Consider the following 13,753-nt stretch of genomic DNA (forward strand, 5'->3'; position numbering starts at 1 on the left):
TTATGAAGTTGATCAAGTTTTTACGTAAATCAAGCTAAGGTTTTTGTTAATAATTTTTCCTTGATACATAAGTATATTTATGTTCCCTTTTAATCTGATCTAACATTTAATCTGTTGAGGGTACATAGGCGCCAAGCTTGAAACTCAATTTGTCTTTATTTATTTTTATTTTATGTACATATGTAAAGCATTGTGAGTAAACTTATTGTTTTATATTATCCTTTATACAAGTAACGTGTATAATCTAAAAGAACTTGCAATTGAGAAGGCAGTGAAGATTATAGTAACCTTACTATAACCTCGTTAAGTTAGAGTTTAGTTGCTTGTTCAGTGTTTTCGTAAGCGTGCATGTGTACCCTTTGCTCGAAAATCTTTTCCCCTTGCTTCAGGTTATTTTAATTTCTTTTGATCAGTGGTGATATGTATTTAATTAACAAATCTTTTCTTTTAATTCCTGTAAATAAAACGGGTTACTATTATGTCATCTGTTCCGATTTCTGTTTAAATGTTTAGGCCAGCTAGAATCTGTAAGAGGAATTTCAGAATCTAAGCGAGTTTTTTTATTCATGTTTCTATGTACAAATATTATTCAGTTTCGGCTTTACTTTCATTCCTTACGTAATGTTTTCTTTAAAAATGTTTGCATGTATTTGGTGCCAAATATATTCTGGACCTCCAGTTAACTAATTGTGAACCAACTATCGTGAAATCATTCTAAGGAAGCTCACCTTAAAGGTATGAAATAATTTCAAATATTTTAGCATTGCATGTTACGAATAGTACTTTGATCATAAAATTATTTCGCTCCATATTACCCTCGGGGCACTTAATACGTTTTTACAGTTGATCTTCCTAAAGAAAAGCCCATAGTGCGTAGATTTGATTATTACTGTATTTACGGTTGCAACCCTTAATCGAGTTTATTTCATACAATATGTTGATTTTCCCAAAGTTTCCTACACAAATTTCACAATTTTATCACTGAAAAATGATGAAAGAGATAAATGGAAATTCTGCTAAACTTTACTTGATTAGAACTTAGGGAAGTCGTGGCCTTTTTTCTGCAGCCAAACTTGCTATCCCGACTCCCACTTTTATTAAATCCTTTTGCATTTATTTAATTTTATAGACAAATAAACCTAATTGACAACAACCTTTACATATAGACAAATAAACCTTATTGACAATAAAATTGAATATTTTTGAAGATTTAGTTCCATTTTATTGTTAAAATAGTACATGTAAATTCAGTAGGTTTATTTCAACCAGTCCATTTAGTTTATTAGCGATTTACGTGTGATTAGTCTATCGTTTTTCAATATTAATCATTTAAACCTTATTAATTTAATGTTCTTTAAGAAAGTTGAAAGCAAAATGGATTAATTTTCTAAAAAAAAAAATAAGGTTTAGATTAACTTCTAAATTCTATATTTCTTAATCTTTGCAGTTTTTGAACCGTTCTCATTTATTTTTCTTCTGAAACTTCTCTTCTTTATTTAATACTTTATCACTTGGGACTAAAGTAAAATCTTTTATGTGAAAGTTGGAAAATATTAGATGGATCTCATCCTTTCTATCCTGGAGTGTGAAGAAGTCAAGGAAATCTACCTACCGCTTGGCGTTTAGAAATGATCTTCAGGTAATCCTATCCATCATTTAGTACGTTTAAAGTATTAATTCATAAACTAACACCTTTTTTGTGGTGATTAATACTTTCGTAGAAGATAGGTTAAGATCAGTTAACATATACATACAACGTTAAATAAGCATGTGAGTGCTGTACCATTATTAATCAAAGAAACTTTTTCAGCCAATTTAAATCTTGTTTCAATATTATTAATTCGTTGTTTGAATTTTTTTTGGGCTTAAAAGTTTTCTTTAATGGAATAAGTTCCATTAAAGTATAAATTCCATAAGTATTCAGACGTTGTTAATAAAAATGTTTTTTTACGAATAAAAACTTCATACTTTTAGAGTGTATTTAATTGAATTTTGAATTGATTTAAATCTGTATATTTTTCGCATTTATGTTCTGTAGAGTGCAGGTTTATTCAAAAAATTTACTAATTTTTAGCGAAATTCAGTAGTAATACAGTCTACTACTTCCACAACAATATTTCTTATATTGTGGTAAATTGTTATACATGTTTAAAAATTTTACTGTTTGTGATTTGAAAATTTAATGTCAAATGTGTTTGCTTATTCTATATGAATTTCCAAGCATAAAGAACTATTTTTACTTAAGCTAATATTTTTTTTAATTCATTTTCATTAAAATAAAAAAATGATATTAGGACTATTTATGAACTCAACATAAGGTATACCCTCAATATTAATCTTATATATTCTATTGAATACAATACAATATAAGAATTGTATATTGTTTAATTAATTATATATTGTCAATAATTTGTCCAATAAACGTGCAAAAGTGAATTTGTATGCTATCTAGTGGCGCTTGCTAGAACTACAAAAGAATTGTAGTTCTAGCAAGCGCCACTAGATAGCCTTGGTTTCGGCTATTATTGCAGTTCGAAGTAATTGTTTCACAAAGTAAACCATTATCTTTGGCTGTTGATAACTTTGAATAGAGATTTGAGAAACAATGGTAAGTGCTTTCTTTCTGGATAGGTGATGTCGGTAGGATTAATGGATACGTATTTTTGTGATTTTTATTAGGTGATATTCTTAATTTGATGTTGGATACGTGTAATCGGTTTTTGTTTTTTCTAAGTACGTGTGTCGTATGTTTTTGTTGATGAAGTCTATCGTTTTGTTAACATAGTCTGAGTGTGTTAAGATTATGAGTTACCTTTATCCGCTTTACTTTATACGAGATTATTATATCTTATTTTATTCTTAGATTATTATGTTTATATGTTTATATTATTATGTTCCTAGAACCTAATAGGCTGCATAGTTCTGTGTCCTCAGTTTTGTATGTATATTTTTGATAGTATTATATCAGCAGCTAAGTGATTGCTTGTTCTTGATTATCATGAATATTTTTGAATAAGTGAATATTACTGCCACTCCTGACTGGATAGTTGTTCAATGTTTTTGATGTAGTTATTACTTTTGTGTATATTTAAGTCCTTCGTTATTAGGAGTGGTGAATGTTGGTTTGGTAATGTTCAAACAGACACTGAGCAAACACAAAAACACTAATTTCTAGCATTTTCATTCATGTCTTTTAAGATTTTACTTATTTAAGTACTTTTTAAGTAATTGTAATTATTATTTCCCTAAACAAATAAAAAAAATACAATTTTGCGTTTTCTTCTTAAATTCGCAGCCCCCCCTTAATTATAGAACTCTAACTTAACAATTAAAAATGCTCTAAACGTACCAAACCCTTTAAAAAGTACTGTGTTTCGCAATTTTTATTTCATTATTTTTTCAAAATATTTTATGATTTAATTAGCATTTGAATAACCACCATGTAACCTTCCCCACTAAGTCAGCAGGTGGTGTGCGAGATGGAAGCATGGCGTAGTAATACTTTATCACTTCGGACTAAAGTAAAATCTTTGATGGCTTGCAGCCCAGTAATGCTGAGCTTTCATGTGGAAGTTGGAAAATGTTAGATGGATCTTATCCTTTCTATTCTGGAGAGTGAAGAAGTCAAGGAAATCTACCTACCACTTGGCGTTTGGAAATGATCTTCAGGTAAGCTTATCCATTATTTAATACGTTTAAAGTATTACATCATAAACTAACACCTTTTTTTATGGTGATTAATGTTTTCCTTTGAGTCGGAATAAGTAATATTTCCACTTTCGTAGAAGATAGGTTAAGATCAATTTACATGTACAACGTGCTGTACCCATTTTTAATCAAATGAAACTTTTTCACTCAATTTAAATCTTTGGTTAATATTAATAAAGTTATTTTACGAATAAAAACTTCGTACTTTTAGAGTGTATTTAATTGAATTTTGAATTGATATAAATCTGTAGATTTTTCGCATTTACGCTCTCCAGAGTGCAGGTTTATTCATGGTAGAAAAATTTACTATTTCTTTAGCGAAATTCATCAGTAATACAGTGTACTACTTCCACAACAATATTTCTTATATTGTGGTAACACTTGTAATAATGGTAGAGCCAATGCTTGAACTGTCATTTTTTATTCCTTGCAGTTGATTGTTTATCAGTGTAACATCCTGTTGAACCATTTTCATTTATTTTACTTCTTAAACTTCTATTTTAGAAATTTTGCTGTTAGGTGGTATTAACTTTGTAGGTACGTAAATAAAAGGCAGCTATTTTTAAATGCAAAGGTTTTTATTTACTCTTATACCATTTGTACATTTTTACATAAAAAATATAACTTGGCAAAATTATCACAACAGTTAGATAAAGTACATGGTAAATTTTCAACTTAACAATAATAATACATTTTTTAAAATATTTTATTTGCCTATTACATGATAGCGGTAGTAGGTACATTGATTTCTTATGATATTTATTTTATAATCTTAATAAAAGTTAACGTCTTAAACCAAAATGAAATTTTTCTTTAATAAATAATTTTAATCTATACATCAATGTATAATGCATGTTTTTATCAAAATTAAAAAAATCATTGGCCTTAGTCGTGATTAGCTTATAATTTTTTAATTCATTTTCATAGAAATAATTCCATAATAATGTTCGTAGATAATGTGTGTTATTTTATTTTTCCAATCAAATTAATTTTATTCTAAAGGAATAAGTGTGTTTTATGGAAATTTATTTCATTATCATTGAATGAAAAGATTTAGGTATTTAAAAAAAAAAAGTCAATTCTTTAGGTTAATTACATTCTTCTTTATTTAACTAATAAAATATACATCAACTTGTTACAGATGTTTTTCTCTAGCTGCTTAATGCTAGGTAAAACTCACTAAACATTTTAATAGTTTAAATTACAATAAATAATGCTTTTCAGAATCAATGCTGGTGATACCTAGAGTACTGGCTGCAAAACTGTTCATCAATGGAAGCCCAAGTGAAAAAGACGTGAAACATCAATCTCAACATACATTGGTTAGGAATCTAAAAAAAAAAAAGTAAGTGGTTATTGTACGTAATATGCATGTTTTTATCAAAATTAAAAAATTGCATGTTAAAAAAAAAGTGTAATTTTGTTGCTAAAAAAGTCTTAAAAATTATTTAATTTATTTTTCTATTTAATGTGTTAATTAATATGAAAAAGTAAAAGTAAAAAATTATTAATATTTCAAATTGATGAAGAAAATGCGTAAAAATAAAAAAGATAACCTAACAGGAAGGTTACAGGGTCTAGAGAATGGTAGAAGTAAGAAAGAAAACCTTGAGGGAAGGTTAACAATGGCTGGCAGAGTCGTGAGAGTGTGCAGGAGCAACTGATCAGCTGGGCGATCTTGTGGGCACTGGCGATCAGGTGAGTTGACTGCCGCCATCTTGCTCTGGGAGGCTATATAACTAAGTTTTCTGGAAGGGCGGGGCAGGGTGGGGAGAACCGTCGAAGCGACAACATCTCCTCACCTCACCTTCATGATTCTTTGGGAGAAGAGGTGATGAATGTTAGTACTAGACTAGATAAGATAGTTTTGTTTGGAGCGACAGAGCGACCTTCCCCCCTGCATCACTCAAGTCGTACTGACGAAAATTTCCTCTGTTGCCGTATATATAGAGGAAGGTTACAACACTGTTATCTACTTAAAACCAGCTGATAGGTGGCGCCCTCTGGCGGATTTTTCTGAAACTAATCTTTATTTCTGTTCTGGGGCGCCCTCTGACGGATTTTTTTGGAACTAATCTTTGTTTTCGTTTTTTGTTACTTTTAACCTTTTTTAGCACTTCTTTTTGCACTTTATAATTGAAATATATATTTTTTTTTGTCATATAATTGAATATGTAAAAGAATAGAGATGCAAATAAATAATTTTTTTAAAAAATAAAAGGTTTTTTTCTTATTCTCCTACTAGATCATAATTTTCTTTATATAAAAGTAAAAAATTCATGCAAGATTGCAACATAAACATGCATATTACATATTACTACTAAATAATAACTTTTGTTGGGTTTCATTCAGTTTTACAAAAATTAAAACGTTATTTATTCTGACTCAAAGCAAAAGATAATTTAACAAAAAAATACGATTAGTTTATGTTGCAATACTTAGAACGTATAAAATAAATAGATAAGACTACCTGCAAAACAATCCTACAAAGGCAGAGAGGTAAGTAGAGATTTCCTTGACTGCTTCATTCTCCAGAATAGGTTTAATGAGAATCTCCTAATATTTTCGGTTGCTGCATGTGAAGCAGGGTCCATAGAGATAATCATTTCCAGATGAATGCTGAGCATTACTAGGCTGCTACTTGGTACATATAGGGAGGTTACAGCACTGCTATCTGGTGGCAAATATTTACGTTTCCTTTTGTATTTTATTAATTTATATATACATTTCTTTAATAATAATACATTATAAAAACTATGTCTGTAAAAATAAGACGTAAATAAATATATATTTTTTAACTTAAAGGTTTTTATTAATGAAAAAACCTAATCCTTGATTATAAGAAATATTGAATGCAGTTACAAGGTAAATACTGACCACTGAAGATGAAAATGATGGCGAGTGAAAATGGTATTAATTACTCTATTGCCGAATCTTTCATAATTTAACAGTCATTTAATGAAAACATAAATAAAATAGTTACTAATTGGTTAGGTCACACTTTGTTGAAAAAAAAGGTTAATTTTACATAATCAGAAAAGTTACTTACTGAATAAGTAAGTGATGAAGAACCAAAATAGAGATGAAACCGACACTTTTATAACAAGATTCGTTCAAATCTATTGAAATAGTTTATTTTCAAAGATTTAACAAATAAAATGGCAATTAACATATTTGCAGTTATTTACGTCGTATATAAAAATGAATTCTAATAACATAAACACAATAAAAGGTTTTAGTAAGGGTATTTACTACCCAACAATATAACAATGGAATGTTCACTCACCTAGAAATATAGGCCATCATTTTGTTTGATGTTTGTTGTAAATGTAGACCTTCCTAATGTAGAAGACGTTAGTGGTAACATGGAATGGAAGATTGAACCCCAGAACGGATTTTTCACAAGCTAAAATTAACCAATCTAAATTACTTGAAAAAATAGAAAAGAATACATATTTGAAATACAACAGTGAATAGATATCACATAGTAACGAGTGATTTGAAAAGATACATATAATGAAAATATAAAAATTGACATGCCCGCACCATCTAGCGGCAGAGTTAGAAACTATATAACTATTAACAGTTCACAATTATTCCGCTAGATAGTGATCTATGTACCAAGCTTTTTAATCTAAGTAAGAGAAAGCTCTTGACAGAGAAAAAAGTTTTATTTTCTGTTAAAAAGAATCTAACTTATATTATCACGTTTGTTGGCAATCTTAGAAAGGAGTAGAACTTCAGTAATAATAAGTCTTATGAACAAATGAGTAAATAAATATTTTCTTACTTAATTCTCCAAAAGCCTGTCACCTCCTCATTTCTATTCGAGGTAAGTAGAGATTTCCTTGACTGCTTCATTCTCCAGAATAGGTTTAATGAGAATCTCCTAATATTTTCGGTTGCTGGATGTGAAGTAGGGTCCACAGAGATAATCATTTCCAGATGAAAGCTGAGCATTACTAGGCTGCAACTTGGTGGGGAGAATAGTTGCTTTCCGACCGTCGAAGCGACATCTCTCTAACCATTAAACTACATCATGATTTTTTGGGAGAGTATTGGCTTTTTCTATCTGAAAATCATTATTATTCAATGAAATAAAGTGCTCATAAGAGTTAATCTTGAACTGAAAAGAGTTCAATTCATCGATACTACAAATTTAAACTGTACCATTTTTAAATATGCAGTTTTTACGTAATCCATTAGGAATGTAAGGAATTAATTTAAAAAAATGGAAATAAAAATATTAAAGTTTAATTTTTTAAACTAATCGATCTTTTACCATCAACTCGTAGCATTGTAAATCATCGTAATAGTATATTATTTGAATCTGTATAACTCCAACATTGCAATTTTCAATTGTAATTTATTAATTTGTAACATTTCTTTAATAATAAATTATTAAAATTATGTCTATGTAAAAATAGGATGGCTCTTTTTTCAGGAGAGCTTTACATAAGTACCAAATTGGAACGAGGCAACTAGCAACCGTACTTAAGAAATTTCTCATATTAACCATTATATAAAATTCAAGGCCTAGATAAGGAATCTTAGTACCACAATACATCTTTTGGTCAATATAAATGAATGTAGTTTAAAGTTACAGCGCCGACAGGTACTTTTAAATAAATACTTTCAAGAACTCGGCTATCTTAATTTACCAGTTACTTGTCTAAAATATATAACTTTTATTTAAATATTAACATTTTTCTAAGAAATTTAATGTTAAAACTAATTTAATATTCCGAGGTTTAAGAAGAGATTTAATTTGGTCAAATAATAGTTTATTAGAATTAAAAATACTATTTTACGAATGTTTAAAAATGAAAGATTTTTACTTATTCTGTTATTTTATTATGAGTTTATGTTGCACTAGAGAGAAACATTTTAATGCAAATATTTGCAAAACAAAGGGTGCTGCCCAAATAGATCGGGTTGCTAGACACACAGCGTACCAATCAGTCAATCATAACTAAACTAATATAAAACATTACCTAAAAAAACAACTGTTTTTCCTATATTGTTTAACTTTCAAAACACAATATTCAACATTCAAAAATGTTGCAATATTTATAACGTATAAAATAATAGATAACATTACCTGAAAAACTATCCAACCTAAGTAAAGATTTTTTTGACTTCTTCATTCTCCAGAATAGGTTAAATGAGAATCTCCTAATATTTTCGGTTGCTGGATGTGAAGTAGGGCCCATAGAGATAATGATTTCCAGATGAAAGCTGAGCTAGGCTGCTACTTAGTGGGGAGAATAGTTGCTTTCCGACCGTCAAAGCGAACTCTCTATAAACATTACATTACATCATGATTCTTTGGGAAAGTGATAAATGTTAGACCAAATGGTAAGATATAGTGGCGCGCGACCTAACCGCAACATCACTCAAGTCCTACTGAGTGAAAATGGTTCTGGCACCTGTATATTGTGTGCCCCTGACGGCTATTTTTAAAACTAATAACAGCTATACATGTTCTATATATACATGACCAGTAGGTGCTTCTACCTGGTGACGCTTATTGGAACTATTTTCTTTACTTTTTGTATTTTTGAATTAGAAATTTTTTATTTATTATTATTTTTAATAAATAAATGGCTCTTGGGAATGAATCTATCACAATTTTAAATTTAATCGTAGAAACTAGAACTAAAGTTGAAAAATGTATTTTACTTGCCTTTATTAATTTTTTTTTTTTTCAAGATAAACACAATATGTTTTAATTTTTTATTTATTTAAAAACTGTACTTAGATATTTGAAAAATATATTTTTGAAGCTTTATAAACTGAATGTATTAAAATTTATTTCAATATAAACCTACAAAGCGGTTATAATGTATATACTTCTGGTGAAATTACTTACATAACTTCATAATAGGTTTTGCTAGAGATGGAATTGTTACCCACTTACTGGTTCCTGGAATTATTACCCACTTCCTGGTTTAAGCTGAAATATAGCAAAACAAATATACGTTAGTTTAAATGAAATACAAAGGGAATTCGAGAGTATTATATTCAAATCTAACTAGCTGGATCTCTAAGCAGAATATTAGGAATTTGGAAATGTTTTCATTGAATTATCTACCAGTTTATTGATTTATTGAGTTAAAATTTTTCTTATAATTGTTTATATTTACTTTTAAATCATCGTATTTAGCAAGAAAGTAGCTACTTTTTATACCTGTACTTTTTATATGTTTTGTAGGTTTTTTATTCACACACTTGATTTAAAGAAATATTGAATGCAGTTAAAACGTAAATACTGACCACTGAAGATAGCGAGTGAAAGTGGTATTAATTACTCTATTGTCGAATCTTTCATAATTTAACAGTCATTTAATGAAAACATAAATAAAATAGTGACTAATTGGTTGGGTCACTCTTTGTTGAAAAAAAAGTTAATTTTACATAATCAGAAAAGTTACTTACTGAATAAGTAAGTCGTGAAGAAGCAAAATAGGGATGAATCTGACACTTTTATAACAAGAAACGTTCAAATCTATTGAAATAGTTTATTTTCAAAGATTTAATAAATAAAAAGGCAATTAACATATTTGCATTTAGTATTTACTACCCAACAATATAACAGTGGAATGTTCACTCACCCAGAAATATAGGTCATCATTTTGTTTCGAGAGAAATACTCAAAATGTAGATCTTCGTAATGTAGAAGATGTTAGTAGTAACATGGAATCGAAGATTGAACCGCAGTTAGGATTTTTTACTAGCTAAAATTAACCAATCTAAATCGCTTGAAAAAATTAGAAAAGAATACATATTTGAAATACAACAGTGAATTGATATAGTCACAAGCGATTTGAAAAAATACATATAATGAAAATATAAAAATTGACATGCCCGCACAATCTAGCGGCAGAATTAGAAACTACATAACAATTTACAGTTCACAATTATTCTGCTAGATAGTGATCTAGGTACTGTTTTGTCACTTTTAGCTTTTTAAACTAAGAATACGCTCTTGTCACAGATAGAAGTTTTTTCTGTTAAAAAGAATTTAACTTATGCTATCACGCAATCAGAGATCTATTGCAGAGAAAGCAGTAGAACTTCAGAAATAATAAATAAGTCATAAGAACAAATGAGTACATAAATATTTTACCTAATTTTCCAAAAGCCTGTCATCTCCGTTATTTGTATTCGTACTTCCCAAAAACCTCGATTTGCATGTTGACGTCGCTGAGCACGAGTAGAAGTCCATCCTCGTTACAAAACTATTATACCAATTAATAAAACTAATATCACCTCCTGCTCTTTAGAATTATCGAAAAAATTGCCGTTTCTTTTTTACTTACCTGCAGGAAGATGTAATTACTGTTTGTTTCCTCTACTCTAATTTGCGTGTATATTAATTTTTTTGCCTTAATGTTAACTCACTCATTTGCTCATTGAAGTTGTGTTCTATCCAATGAACAGTTTTGGCAAAGTCATTATTGAACAGACTGGTACAATCGTCTACAAAATACACTTAAATAAATCTAAAATTTCTTAAAACCAATTCTAATTAAAGCAATATGATTCATTTTCACATTTATTTTAAATGCAGAACCCGTGTTATCGGATTATTTGTAGTAAAACCTATTATATTAACAAATAAGTTATATTATGCCATAATTTATCACGAACTATTACTCTCCTTTGAATAGGTACGCTTCCTCAACATTGGTTCAGTTCAGAACTGAATATATGGAGAACCAGAATGTTTTGTTAAGAAATACAACCAAACCTTTGTATAAGAGTGATTATTTCTGGATATTACGTTATGTTACATAGTAAATGTATCAGACGCTAAGACTGAATGATATATACTAAAAAATAAAGGAAAGTACTACCTCGGATTTTTTAATTCCTCTTACGAAAATTCTGCCTGACCTCATCACTCTTAGAGAACTCGTTCGAGCAGCTGGCAGGCCTTACAACTAATACATTTCACAATTTTCGTAACCTTAAGTTATAATGAAATTTATTGGAGAACAAACTTTGTATTAACTGTAGTTCCACACAGGTGAATATCGAGATAAAAACGGTAATTGAGTTATTTGAAAATAAATGAAGGAAAGCGGATTGAAGAAATAAAAAGAATAGGAATTAACCATTTACAGTAGCTGGTTTTTCAATTGACCTACAAACTCGTGATGGAAATTGTTCAAGGAATAAGTAGGTACACTGAAATTTCTTGTACGGAAATTGTAGAAACCCGTGGTGCAACTTCACTTCAAGAAGAAAGATAAGCTTCTTAATGGTGACATTGGTTAAAACATGCCAGATATTGTAATTTCAGAAGCACTAGAATATTCTTGTTTTAGTAACATAAGTTTTTTTAAAAAAAAGGTTTGACACCAGTTAAAGACTTAACTCTGCCGATAATATAACTAAAGTCGAACGCAACTATGGGATCGTCGCCCAAGTGATCAAGGTAAGGTTACCTACTATAACCTGCACTGCCTTCGCTATAACAAAACCTTTAACATAAACCTTTTTAGATTATATACGTGTCTAAGTAAAAAAAAAAAGGTATAAAAGTGACCAAAAAAATATTTGAAATAATGTTTTGAACTCTGAATGACAAGAAAATGCAAAAGTAATTTTAGATTTTCGAGGTGGCCCCCCCCCAGATGTAGCATTGTTAAAAAAAGAAAAATTCTTTGCTACCCTATCACTAAACGACTATTTATCATGTAAAACTTAATTATTTTATGTTTTATTTAAGGCGCGTCAACATCTGAGGTTATTAGCGCCCAAAGCTCGATCCAATGAACTGCCGGCCTCCGGACAGTGTCCTCTCATCATAGAGAACTCAGTCCATCTCTGGACAGTGAGGAGTATGGAACTCCTAGGTGAAGAGAAAATCTAAGGGCCTGCAGCTTGGATTCGAACCCGTGGTCTAGTATTTGGAATTCAATCCATATATTGGAATCCAGTATTTGCTAGTTAGCTAATCTCCTTCCTAACGGTATTTCCTTTTAATACTGTGACTGCACCCCATGGTGAGTGGTCAGATATACTTCAAAATACATAATACTTCCTAGTAGTTCAAGGTAGACAACACAAACGAGGTTGAATAGATACAGAAATCTCGTAGATGTGACATATTACAATTTTTTTAAATTACCAGCGATACAAATATTTTTAATTAAAATTAAATAAATGAGACTGCAATCAAACTGTAGCATTGACATATTAAGTTTGTTTTTTTTGCGTTTATTTATGCTACAATCAGCTCGTGGGCGCTATAAATAACCATGACCAAAGTGAATGGTAGATACAAACGACTAGAGAAGTTACCCTTTAGTAACACTCCAAAACATTAGACTATTAGTCACTTTATTTGAGAAGAAATCACGAGGCTACTGTGTTTTAGGTCGTCTTGTTGGGTTATCGGCAAGTGTTCTTGAAGAAACATTTTGAGCTAGAGAATTTACATGAGATTACAGGTTTAAATGAAGTTTTCTGCATCGTGTTTTAGCTACTTGTGCGATAAAAGGAATGTTAAGGTCAGTGAGTATAGTCAGGTTGGAGACATCAAATGGAGCGTTTACAATAGTTCGAAGTATTTTAGATTGAAGAGATTGAATCCTTTGGAGATTGGAGCGTTTAGTTGAACCCCACAGCTCTATTCCATAAGCCAAGATGGGTTTTAAAACAGAAGTATAAATCAATCTTTTATAATTAATTACACTTTCTCACAAGAAATAATTTGGAATTATTTAAGTTCAGTCTGGGAAAAAAGAATGAAAATACGTCGCATGAGTTACAAATATCATAAACAAATTTAGTTACCTCTAATAACAGTGTAATAGAATATAATTTCCTTTATATCACTGGATCTAACCATAAAAATAGATTGTCTTTGGCTTGATTCTATAAGATTAAGGAAATTTAATTCTAGAATTCTATTCACAATGTTAGAGGAAATGAATTCAGTTGGTTTTAACATTTTTGTATGTTTTGCTGCGCTAAATATTCAATTCAATCAATCAATTCTCATGATTTACCCAAAAGTCGCTCTTCAGAATTA

At 29.7% G+C, this 13,753-nt stretch overlaps 2 long non-coding RNA genes across 10 annotated transcripts; one reads left to right on the top strand and one right to left on the bottom strand.

The window, feature by feature from the left end:
* The first annotated feature begins 292 nt into the window (after positions 1-292).
* On the top strand, positions 293-5,120 carry LOC141451495 (uncharacterized). 3 transcript variants are annotated; one of them, XR_012456850.1, is made up of 4 exons: positions 293-735; positions 1,544-1,639; positions 3,461-3,669; positions 4,933-5,120. It is a non-coding gene; the product is annotated as an uncharacterized lncRNA (long non-coding RNA). The 3 variants fall into 3 exon arrangements; XR_012456851.1 differs by having other exon boundaries at positions 3,465-3,669; XR_012456849.1 differs by having other exon boundaries at positions 298-735; positions 3,545-3,669.
* Positions 4,788-12,179, bottom strand: LOC141451494 (uncharacterized). Of its 7 annotated transcripts, XR_012456846.1 has the most exons (10): positions 11,568-12,178; positions 11,031-11,190; positions 10,323-10,949; positions 10,147-10,216; positions 9,581-9,664; positions 8,810-9,007; positions 7,499-7,780; positions 6,995-7,114; positions 6,179-6,382; positions 4,788-5,039 (listed from the first exon to the last, which is right to left on the bottom strand). It is a non-coding gene; the product is annotated as an uncharacterized lncRNA (long non-coding RNA). The 7 variants fall into 7 exon arrangements; XR_012456842.1 differs by having other exon boundaries at positions 9,581-10,468; positions 10,838-10,949; positions 11,568-12,179; XR_012456843.1 differs by having other exon boundaries at positions 9,581-10,216; positions 11,568-12,179.
* Positions 12,180-13,753: the final 1,574 nt, after the last annotated feature.

Source organism: Rhodnius prolixus, unplaced genomic scaffold (assembly GCF_049639745.1).
Source record: "Rhodnius prolixus isolate KJV_2025 unplaced genomic scaffold, Rpr scaffold_8, whole genome shotgun sequence".
Taxonomy (NCBI): domain Eukaryota; kingdom Metazoa; phylum Arthropoda; class Insecta; order Hemiptera; family Reduviidae; genus Rhodnius; species Rhodnius prolixus.